Source organism: Ruditapes philippinarum, unplaced genomic scaffold (assembly GCF_026571515.1).
Source record: "Ruditapes philippinarum isolate M1 unplaced genomic scaffold, ASM2657151v2 ctg18724_1_1_1_1, whole genome shotgun sequence".
NCBI classification, from domain to species: Eukaryota; Metazoa; Mollusca; class Bivalvia; order Venerida; family Veneridae; genus Ruditapes; species Ruditapes philippinarum.
The window spans coordinates 1,452-13,016 of record NW_026852542.1 but is presented as its reverse complement, the minus strand read 5'-3'; the positions used below and the strand labels follow the sequence as shown (position 1 = coordinate 13,016).

Below are 11,565 nucleotides of genomic sequence, written 5' to 3'. Positions count from 1 at the left end.
ACTCCCCTTGATCTTGGAGTTGATGTTAACAAATGTTATATTTTTACTAATATAACTTAATACTTAATTATACATAATTGATTTTTCTTTCATAGTTTTGTCCTCCTTACTGCGTCCAGCATTTTATTAGTCGAGCTTCGCTGTCTCCTGTGACAGCTCTTGTTAAGGTATCTACTTCAAACTTCAAATATATATTTCTTATCATTACACACATTTTGTGTGACAAGGTTCATAACTCTAGTGTGACTATTTCTAGAATTATTCCCCTTGATCTTGGAATTTATGTTAACAAATGTTTTTTTACTATAACTTAATACATAATTATACATAATTGATTTTTCTTTCATAGTTTTGTCCTCCTTACTGCGTCCAGTATTTTATTAGTCGAGCTTCGCTGTCTCCTGTGACAGCTCTTGTTTAAAATCTGTGTGTGTAAAAAAGTTTATATCTTAAATTCATTCAAATAATATAAGATATTTTAAAGTTTATGGCTAAAGTAAAATTTTGCTATTTTCATGCACCCTGTACTTCTTGTTGGGTGGGGGGGGGGGGATATAGAACAGAATGCCCATCAGTAGACTGACAAAATAGTGGAATGTTAGGGCATCCATGTCCTACATTGTCCTCATCATAGTAAGGCAATGTTTTGTTAAGTCCAGGGTTTCCATTAAGTTTCAAAATTTGAAAGTTGGATACTGAAAAAACCTTTGACATTGGATGCTGAATCATATAGGAAAACAAGAAAATGTATTACATTTTTGAAGTCACAAGCCAAAATCAAGGAGTAAATGACTCCCAAACATCGGCTAATGGAAGCACTGACACAAGTTAGCTTACATCAAAGTTACATGTCTTATTTTAAATAAGAAGTCAGCTTTATTACAATCTATATCTTATATGATTAGAAGTATTTCCATATTGATGTGTACTATCTCTTTCATTGTATTCAATAATAAGCAAAGTGAACATTTTTATTTATTATACCTGATGAAAGTCATTTCCATCTCACTGCAAACAAAATTTGTTGTTGTTTTTTTTAGACAATAGGTGCTGCTTTTTTCCTGAAACAGTGGGACCATATAATGTGGCAGTATGGGTAATATATTTTTGTTTTTAAAATTTTGAAAATGCTTAGGCATTTAAATAATACATTGCCTTGCCAACATTAAAGCCAGAACAGGAATGAACATTCTTTATGTTGGCTTTGAATATAGTAAACCCCCAAGGTAACCAAAGCGTGATTTAAGATCTTTATTGTCATGGTTAGATGGAGGCTTGCTGCCAATGAGCTATGATTTTGACATCAACATTTGATTTAAATAAATTTCTATGTGTTTGTTATGGTACCCCTATGCATAACACTGTGTTAAGAAAGCATCTGCAAATCTGTTAGTAACGGTGCTATAACCTATATATGTAAAATAAATACACGATGAAAGCAGTGGGTTAGTAAATAAAATGTTTGCCGATATGCCAAGAAGATGTGGGTTTGAGCTCAAGTATCATGTTTCCTGATATAGTGACACCATTGCTGATTAGTCTAGGCAAGGGACTTGAAACTTAAGTGATTAATCAATGTTAAAGCAACACGCCTCCAGATTCATACTAATTTTTATGAATTTTTTTAATATTTATTTGAATGTATAATATTGTGAAGTTACCAAAAGGAAGCAATATACACTTTATCAATGGCTCTTACAATCCACGTTAATTACCAAAAAGCGGTCAAAATATACATAAATAGCCCTTACTGCTTTAGTAAATCAGTAGAAATAAAGTTGTAAATACTGAAAAATCAATCATTAATCACACATAAAATGTAAAATATTACTTGAATCTTGAATCCTTTTACTAAACCTAATATCCTAGTACATTTTTCTCAATTTTGACTCATCAGGAGGCGTTAGCTTTAAAAGTGTGCCCTTCACATTTCATTATATGTTTGAACGTACACATTTGAATATTGTTTTACTTATTACAGGATACAGCAGGTGATGAGAGGTACACAGGACTGTCCTCATTTTACTGTAGGAACGCTGGCGCTGCGATCCTGGCATTTGATCTCACAACTTCATCAAGTTATGAATCCCTGTGGTGAGACCTTTACCTGTTGGAATACTGAGATAATAACTTACATGACTTATGTACATGAAAGCCACCGGTATAGGACAGGATAAATCTTCATAAAAAAAGAAAATAAACAAAAGACACAAAAATATTGACACTGCCATAATTGGTCACTAAGATCTAAGTTTTTGATCTTCAAATTCAAATTAATTCTTTAATGACATACATATAGCATACATATGTGCAGCTGTGGTGAAATTGTCAGATGTTATCTCAGGTGACAATAATAGCGGTCTCTCACATGATAATGATAGTGGTCTCTCACATGATAATGATAGCGGTCTCTCACATGAAAATGATAGTGGTCTCTCACATGATAATGATAGTGGTCTCTCACATGATAATGATAGTGGTCTCTCACATGATAATGATAGCGGTCTCTCACATGATAATGATAGTGGTCTCTCACATGATAATGATAGTGGTCTCTCACATGATAATGATAGCGGTCTCTCACATGAAAATGATAGTGGTCTCTCACATGATAATGATAGTGGTCTCTCACATAAAAATGATAGAGGTCTCTCACATGATAATGATAGTGGTCTCTCACATGATAATGATAGCGGTCTCTCACATGATAATGAAAGTGGTCTCTCACATGATAATGATAGTGGTCTCTCACATAAAAATGATAGCGGTCTCTCACATGATAATGAAAGTGGAACCACATAATAATGATAGTGGTCTCTCACATGATAATGATAGTGGTCTCTCACATGATAATGATAATGGTTTCTCACATAAAAATGATAGTGGTCTCTCACATGATAATGATAGTGGTCTCCCACATGATAATGATAGTGGTCTCTCACATGATAATGATAGTGGTCTCTCACATAAAAATGTTAGTGGTCTCTCACATGATAATGATAGTGGTCTCTCACATAAAAATGATAGTGGGTCTCTCACATGATAATGATAGTGGTCTCTCACATAAAAATGATAGTGGTCTCTCACATGATAATGATAGTGGTCTCTCACATGATAATGATAGTGATCTCTCACATAATAATGATAGTGATCTCTCACATGATAATGATAGTGATCTCTCACATGATAATGATAGTGGTCTCTCACATGATAATGATAGTGGTCTCTCACATGATAATGATAGTGGTCTCTCACATGATAATGATAGTGATCTCTCACATGATAATGATAGTGGTCTCTCACATGATAATGATAGTTGTCTCTCATGTAACACTCTCACATGATAATGATAGTGGTCTCTCACATAATACTCTCACATGAGAATGGTCTCTCAGATAATAATGATAGTGGTCTCTCACATGATAATAATAATGAACATTTCCAACACAAAATGGATGCAGTTGCCTTGTGGCTTAGGTGTCCATCTCCTTAATTAGAGATTATAGGTTCCAATGCTACAGGGAACATGATTATGTTAACTTTTGACATTAGTGATTAGTTCCAGGAAACAGACTTGGTACAAATGTTTATCTCAACATAATGATCTGCTGTACCAGGTCAACCTCACCTTGTCAAATGTCAGATAATTTTGTGTTTGCTTGATCAATTATATACCTCTTGAAAGATTTTCTTTAAACCTGGCACAAATATTCATATCACCAAGGAGATATTTAGGGCCTCTACCACTGCTGTGCTAGGTCAAGGTCACTTTTGATGTTTTAAATGTCAGACAACTTTGTGTCTGCTCTTTTAAACCTATAACCTTTGACTGATTTCATTTAACTTTGCTCAAGTGTTCACTGTCAAAAATAATAATAAATAAACCTACATGAAATTCTGTGTCATAGAGATTGTGGTGGTATTTGTCACTTCTGTGACGGCTTTAGTAAATGATGGTTTCTTTACTTTTCAGGGCTAGATTTTTACCACTTCTGGAACATGCAAAAGAAGATTGTTTAAAGGTTGTAGTGGGGACCAAGCGTGATGTTATAGAGAGCGATACTAGAGAAGTGACTGTTGATGAAGCTGTAGAATTTGCGAAAGAAATTAACAAAGACATTGATCTTACAAAACTTAAAGGGGACCCTTATTTCGAAACGTCAGCAAAAACTGGTTATAATGTTTCCAGTGTGTTTGAGTATATGTTCTCATACTGTCTACCCTTAGACCAAGTGCCACAAACCACACAGAAAGAACGATCATCTGTTCAGCTTACTGATAGTACCAAACCAAAATCTTCATGTTGCTAATCACATGACAGTTGTTAAATGTCTGTCATTTAGAAGAACAACTCTTAGACCTTTAGCCGGAATAAATGCCATTGTATACTGTGTAAATAAATGATATGAAAGTAGATGACGGTTTAAGCTCAGATGACTTAAAGATCCTGTAACACAATTTGTTTATTGTTTTATATCTTAAATATGATGCTCAAATTAAGATTTATTAATTTTGTAAGTTCCAAAAAGCAATTTTTATAAAGATATTACCTAATTTAACATTTCATGTAAATAAATGGAGGTATTGAAAAAATTATTTTCTATGAAGTCTAAGTCAAATTTTTCAATATTAAGAAATGAATGCATATATTTTAATGATTACATAAAATATGTACAAATATTTGCAGTACATATTTTACATATTCATCAATGTTTGAAAATTGTTTTATAAGCATAATTATATACATAAGTCATATATATAATTTCACTTAAGTGTGGTATACAACCTCATTTACAACATACTGGATCTTTAAGGGTGTCAGTTCTTCATTTTTGTAAGGATTTTTATAAACACTGGAGTCTCTATAACAGTGTATGATAGTAAAGATGATCTTAAGATCTCTAATGACCTGTCAGTTCATTTTGTCTTATTACCTAATGCCTTTGATAAAATACTAATTACTTATTTACAACTGTTCGAATGAACTGCTGAAATCCTGTGCATTCGCAGTGATGAAATGAACTGTTAACCAGTTAACATTTTTAACTGCTACACCCCTGTCATTGAGTATTTCAATTAACGTTGCCCGCTAGTATTCTATTTTTGAATGTCTGGCAGATTCAGTTGTAATAATGTTATTAGTATATTGTTGCAATATTTATTGTTTGATTATAAAGTATAAGGTAATAAAACAGTTATTAGATTGGTGTTTATGGAACAGTAAACTGTTGTCCTCGGTATCAGGGATGACATTTGGAACTTTTGCCCCCTGACTTCGGCCTCTGGCAACAGTTTAAAAAATGTCATCCCTAATACCAAGGGCCAACAGTTTTGATTGTTCCACAAACACCTGTGAATTAACTATATATTGTTTATTTTGATCTGATTTAACACTAATAATGCTGGAAAATAAAACTACAAAGTGTAATATTAGGGCCAGTCTGTTCATCAGAGTAATCAGACAAGCTATATAATCTTAAGGGACCAGCTTTCAAAATTTCATCATAGTTAATTATTCATTATAGATCTATCCCAAAATTTGATAATTAACTGCTTCAAAATGGAATTGGGACATTTGTTTTTCTTCAGAAAGTTCAACAGCTAAAGGGTAAAGATCTAAATGTGTCACAGGGTTAGTAAAATGTGCAGCCTGACTGGGACTTGAACACAGGACCCTGGGATACCCTTCCGTGGCTCTACAGAGCTATCCTGCCGCTGACACATCTACTCACCTGGTAATGAACAGTTCTAAACCATTACACTTTGTAGCTTATTGCCACAAATCTGGCCAGCATTTGAGCCGCGTCACGACAAAACCAACATAGTTGGTTTGCGACCAGCATGGATCCAGACCAGCATGCGCATCCGCGCAGTCTGATCAGGATCCATGCTGTTCGCTATCAGTTTCTCTACTTGTAATACAGTTGGTAAGCGAACAGCATGGATCCTGATCAGACTGCACTATGTAGGTTTTGTCGTGACGCGGCTCATTTATGTTCACAAGATGTGCAATTATGATAAGGTCTGACCGAGTAGTTTTGAAAGTGTGCTGCTTTATCATGACACAGTTCTTTTTTATTTGTGAATCTGTGATTAATGACACAAGTTTCATAATTTTACTACAAATCTGTTTGATTTAGTATTAAGCATTGTGCATATAGAGGATATTGAATGAGTGTAGGATTAATAATCTATATATTGAACAAGTTGATTATATTATTGTTTTATTCAACAAGTTCAATAAATCTAGTTTTGAAATCTACACGAATATTATATTTTATTTATCACATTTTTAGAATAAGAAATATTTACTATTTAAAAGAGCCATTTTTCATTTTGCTGTGATTTAAGTGTTACACTAACATTAGCATGTTGATTAACACTATGTTTTGTATTTAACGCAAAATTATTTATGTCCCATCAAAGTGTTATTACACTAGTGAAATACGGTTTTTAGCTCACCTGTCACAAAGTGACAGGGTGAGCTTTTGTGATCGCTTTTCGTCCGGCGTCCGTCCGGCGTCTGTCCGTCGGTCCGTCCGTAAACTTTTGCTTTAAATGACATCTCCTCATAAACCACTGAGCCAATTTCATCCAAACTTCACAGGAATGTTCCTTTGGTGGTCACCTTTAAAAATTGTTCAAAGAATTTAATTCCATGCAGAACTCTGGTTGCCATGGCAACCAAATGAAAAAACTTTAAATATCTTCTTTTAAAAAACCATAAGAGCTAGAGCTTAGATATTTGGCATGAAACATCTTCTAGTGAGTGTCTACCAAGTTTGTTCAAATAAAAGCCCTGGGGTCAAAATTGGCCCCGCCCCTGGGGGTCATTGATTTTCCCTATATGCATATAGTAAAAACTTAAAAAATCTTCTTTTAAAGAACCGTAAGAGCTAGAGCTTAGATATTTGGCATGAAACATCTTCTAGTGAATGTCTACCAAGTTTGTCCAAATAAAAGCCCTGGGGTCAAAATTGGCCCCGACCCAGGGGGTCATTGATTTTCCCTATATGCATATAGTAAAAACTTAAAAAATCTTCTTTTAAAGAACCCAAAGAGCTAGAGCTAAGATATTAAGCATGAAACATCTTCTAGTGAGTGTCTACCAAGTTTGTTCAAATTAAAGCCCTGGGGTCAAAATTGGCCCCGCCCCGGGGGTCATTGATTTTCCCTATATGCATATAGTAAAAACTTAAAAATCTTCTTTTAAAGAACCGTAAGAGCTAGAGCTTAGATATTTGGCATGAAACATCTTCTAGTGAATGTCTACCAAGTTTGTCCAAATAAAAGCCATGGGGTCAAAATTGACCCTGCCCCAGGGGGTCATAGATTTTCCCTATATGCATATAGTAAAAACTTAAAAAATCTTCTTTTAAAGAACCCAAAGAGCTAGAGCTAAGATATTTAGCATGAAACATGTTCTAATGGATGTCTACCAAGTTTGTTCAAATAAAAGCTCTGGGGTCAAAATTGGCCCTGCCCCAGGGGGTCATTGATTTTCCCTATATGCATATAGTAAAAACTTAAAAAATCTTCTTTTAAAGAACTCAAAGAGCTAGAGCTAAGATATTTAGCATGAAGCATGTTCTAATGGGTGTCTACCAAGTATGTTCAAATAAAAGCCCTGGGGTCAAAACTGGCCCCGCCCGGGGGGGGGGGGGGTCATTGATTTTCCTTATATGTGTAAAGCAAAAACTTAAAAATCTTCTTTGGAAAAACCCAAAACCCAAATAGCTAGAGTTTAGATATTAAGCATGAAACATCTTTAAGTAAATATCTACAAAGTTTGTTAAAATAAACGCCCGGGGGTCAAAACTGGCCCTGCCCCAGGGGTGACATTGTTTTTAATTATATGTGTATAGTAAAAACTTTAAAAATCTTCTTTTAAAAATGCCAATGAGCTAGAACTTAGATGTTAAGCCTGAAACATCTTCTTATGGGTGTCTACCAAGTCTGTTCAAATAAACAAATAAAAGCCCGTGGGTAAAAATTGGCCCAGGGGTGGGGGGCCTATATACAGGTGAGCGACCTCAGGGCCATCATGGCCCTCTTGTTATTTGTTTGGGTCGTCAGACCAAACAAATAATGGTAGCGAAATTTCAGAGTCTAATGCTGTTAATTGCAAATGCCGAAAGTAGTCCACTTTTTTGAAGCGGTTACTTCCCTTTATATGTACACTAACCCCGAAAAATTCAGGGGAGATCACTGCGTAAAGATGGTCAAAGGCAGGCACATTAATCAAAACAGCTTAAAACTAGCGATCAAAAAGAAAGAAATATTTTTATTCTGTTACAAGTATCCAACAAATTACAACGCATTCAAAGTTTAAAAATAGCGTTGGCTTATAGAATTGTCAATAAATGCACAATCACAAATTACGCGGATGAATATCATTTTATCAATGAAAATACTATTTTTAGCGATGTCGATTACCGAATACTACACAAACCGAGTAGTGGAATATATAGATTCTACATGTACGACTGTTTGGGCGAGAAGATTTTCGCTAAATTATTCACATCAATTTTAAACAACAGGTTTATCCTGAACAAAATACCTCAAAATTAATAAGGATTACAAACCTGTAATGCAATGGTAGTTCTAAATTAAGAACGACCTGATGTTATTCAGACTTTGTTTGTATAACTTCTCCGTGGTGCAGGGGTAACACGCTCGCTTAGTGAGTGAAAGGTCAAGAGTTCAAATCCCAGTCGAGGAGACTTTTTTTTTTTAATTCTTTTTTAAGTGTCTCTGTTAAGGAAGTAGCCATGATATGCAAGGATAAAGTGTAGCTGTCGTAAAAAATGAACATAAATGATATTTTGATGCAACTCTAGTTATGCATAATTCCGTATGTATCAAACTCTGGTGCCTTGCAAAATGAATTATAATACATAAAAATAAACTTATACAGGAAAATACATACAGATATACAGTACGATTTAGATTGCAAAGATCAGAAAATACCACAGAACATGCAGCCCTTTGATTCTTTATAAATATACATGCTTATAGTAAGCTCCAGGATTAATTACATATGTGTTAAACAACAGTTAAAGTCGTTACAAGCCCTGATTTAGAATAATATGGTTTGCTTCAGGACGTTCACATATAAATTCATCGTGGCTGAAGGGTTTTCGCGCTAGCTTAGGAAGCGAGAGGTCTGGAGTTCAAATCCCAGTAAACTAATTTTTTTCAAATTGTTTAAGTCAAATAAACATTGGATTGAATATCAGTGTTGCAATTAGTCTTATAGCCAATTTACTACAAACAAAACGCTGGAAAGCATTGGTGGCACTATACATATAATCTCACAACCTGTACCTTTCTTACATTCTGAGACCCAAACAAATTCAGCGCCTTCTGTGCTTTGATTATTAAGTGGCTTTATCACACTCCTGCGTCATAGTTTATGTGATAAGTAAAGCTGTAAAGCTTTGTTATTGAATATGTAAACACAATAAAATTACTGCTGTTTTAAGTCAGTTAAAAGATTATTTTATGCATTGCACACCTGCTTCACTCAAAATTTACAAACCACATTTTTACATAAAGATAGACTTGTTTCCTAGCAGTTTCCAGCCCTAAATCACTTTTTTTTTCAAAATAAAATAGGAATCTGTCAACAGACAAATTGAAAACTTTGACAGAACAGATAGGTACCTGCCCAGCATTACCATGTTTTCAATTTTACTCAAAAATTATAATTTACTTTTCAATTAGAAAATGGGCCAGAAATGTAACACCTTTTATCTCTTTTATTCACAATTTCATGGCAGACTTCCTGATGTTTTTCATTTTTGTTAAGGTGATTTTATAAAAGAAATTGAAATGATGTTTTTCATTTTTGTTAAGGTGATTTTATAAAAGAAATTGAAATTTTTCAACTTTTTTTTCATGTTGTCTGCAATTATTTTGGTAAAAAGAACTGATTTACCTGGAATCGAGCCTCAGATATTTTGCATGAACATTCAAACTGAAATTTCCCAGATGTTGCTTATTTTTAAATGTATCAAGTTATCTAAGCTAACTTATAACAACAGGCAAAACTTCAAAATATATAAACCGTTGCACTGTTTTAACTGCTTTGTTGCCCAGAAAACAAACGTCTCTCTGATTTGATGAAGCAGCACAGATGCTTTATGGGTAAAAATAGACCAGAAACTGCTAGGAAACCAGTAAACAATTTTTTATTTTTTTATAACACTACTTATTATAGTAATTTTTTTTAGTTAAATCCACTAATCATGATATTGTATTAAATTTCTGCATGTTGTATAAATCTCTTTGTTATGTAATTTGATAAAAAATGAATTTGTTTTAAACCAAATACATGTATTCTTCAGATAATAGACAGTCAGATGAAGCTTGGTCTGTTTAAAGATAAAAATTTAATGGTTCAGTATTGTTTGCAGACTTATCACTTCTTTATTTTTTACTTTTTCGTAAATTGTATTTTAAAGTGGATTGACCCGCAATGGGCGCATATTTCATATGTATTTCAAATATTAATAAGAACAATAGAAATATATTATTTGGATATTCTAATAAAATACTACTTGTAAAAAAAGTTCTTAAATGATTTAGTATGATCATTTATATGATGAAAACTAATATTTTGTTCTTGAATATTTTTATCAGCTGCTATACAAATTAATGTAATACTAAAATCAGAACATATATCTCAGACATGCCAACAACATCCATATATAATTCTTTCAAGGTTTTTGTTATGTCTGATAGTAAATAAAAGTAGCATAATTGTATTTTGTATTACAGACCTTCCATTATAGAAGGATACACTTTAAAGAGTGTCATATTTATTTGTAATTCTTGAGTTTTCCTTCCACTCTGACCAGTTTGTTTCTGTGTTTTAACCTTTAGCCTGCTGGTCGGCAACTGAATCCACCCATATGATCAGTGCAGACCATGATCAGCCAGCACATACTTGCCATCCAATCATGGTCTGCACTGTACACTATACAGTCACTCAGTACTTATTTTGAAATTTTCCCTAACCATTTAGCATGAGGACAGATTGAATCATACACAAGTACATCTAAGAAATTAAATCTGGCATTTATTTTGTATAATCAAGCTTAAGAAAAAGATATAGAGAGATTGTAGAAGGCATAATTGTTTATATTACAAGTAACATATCCCTGTTTTATACAAATCTGAGATGCATATTCATATCTTAACACCTCTTTAATTCTGTTTTACTTAATAGAGAAAGGGCTTTTTCTTAATATTTGAACACATAACAGGTAATTAAAATGTATCACATCATCTTCATTTATTTACTTATATATAAGATATCTAAACTACAGTCTCTTGTCTAACAGATTCTCAATGTTGATGTCCTTGGATGTTTATTTACCATACTGCAATAGTCATCAGTATGGTTAGGAAACTTATCTATTGTCAAAACTGAGGGGATAACAATTGTCTAGTGACCCCCCCCCCTGCTTTCTCTAGTGACCCCCTTTTTCTAGTGACTTTATTTCTCTCTCTAATCGAAGGTCACTGAAGGCATACTCCACAGTATAAATTTGACTGTTT

The 11,565-nt window shown here is 33.6% G+C and overlaps 1 pseudogene; it reads left to right on the top strand.

Annotated features, from left to right (window-relative positions):
• Positions 1 to 1,040: 1,040 nt before the first annotated feature.
• Positions 1,041 to 11,294, top strand: LOC132716633 (ras-related protein Rab-20-like; annotated as a pseudogene).
• The last annotated feature ends 271 nt before the right edge of the window (positions 11,295 to 11,565 follow it).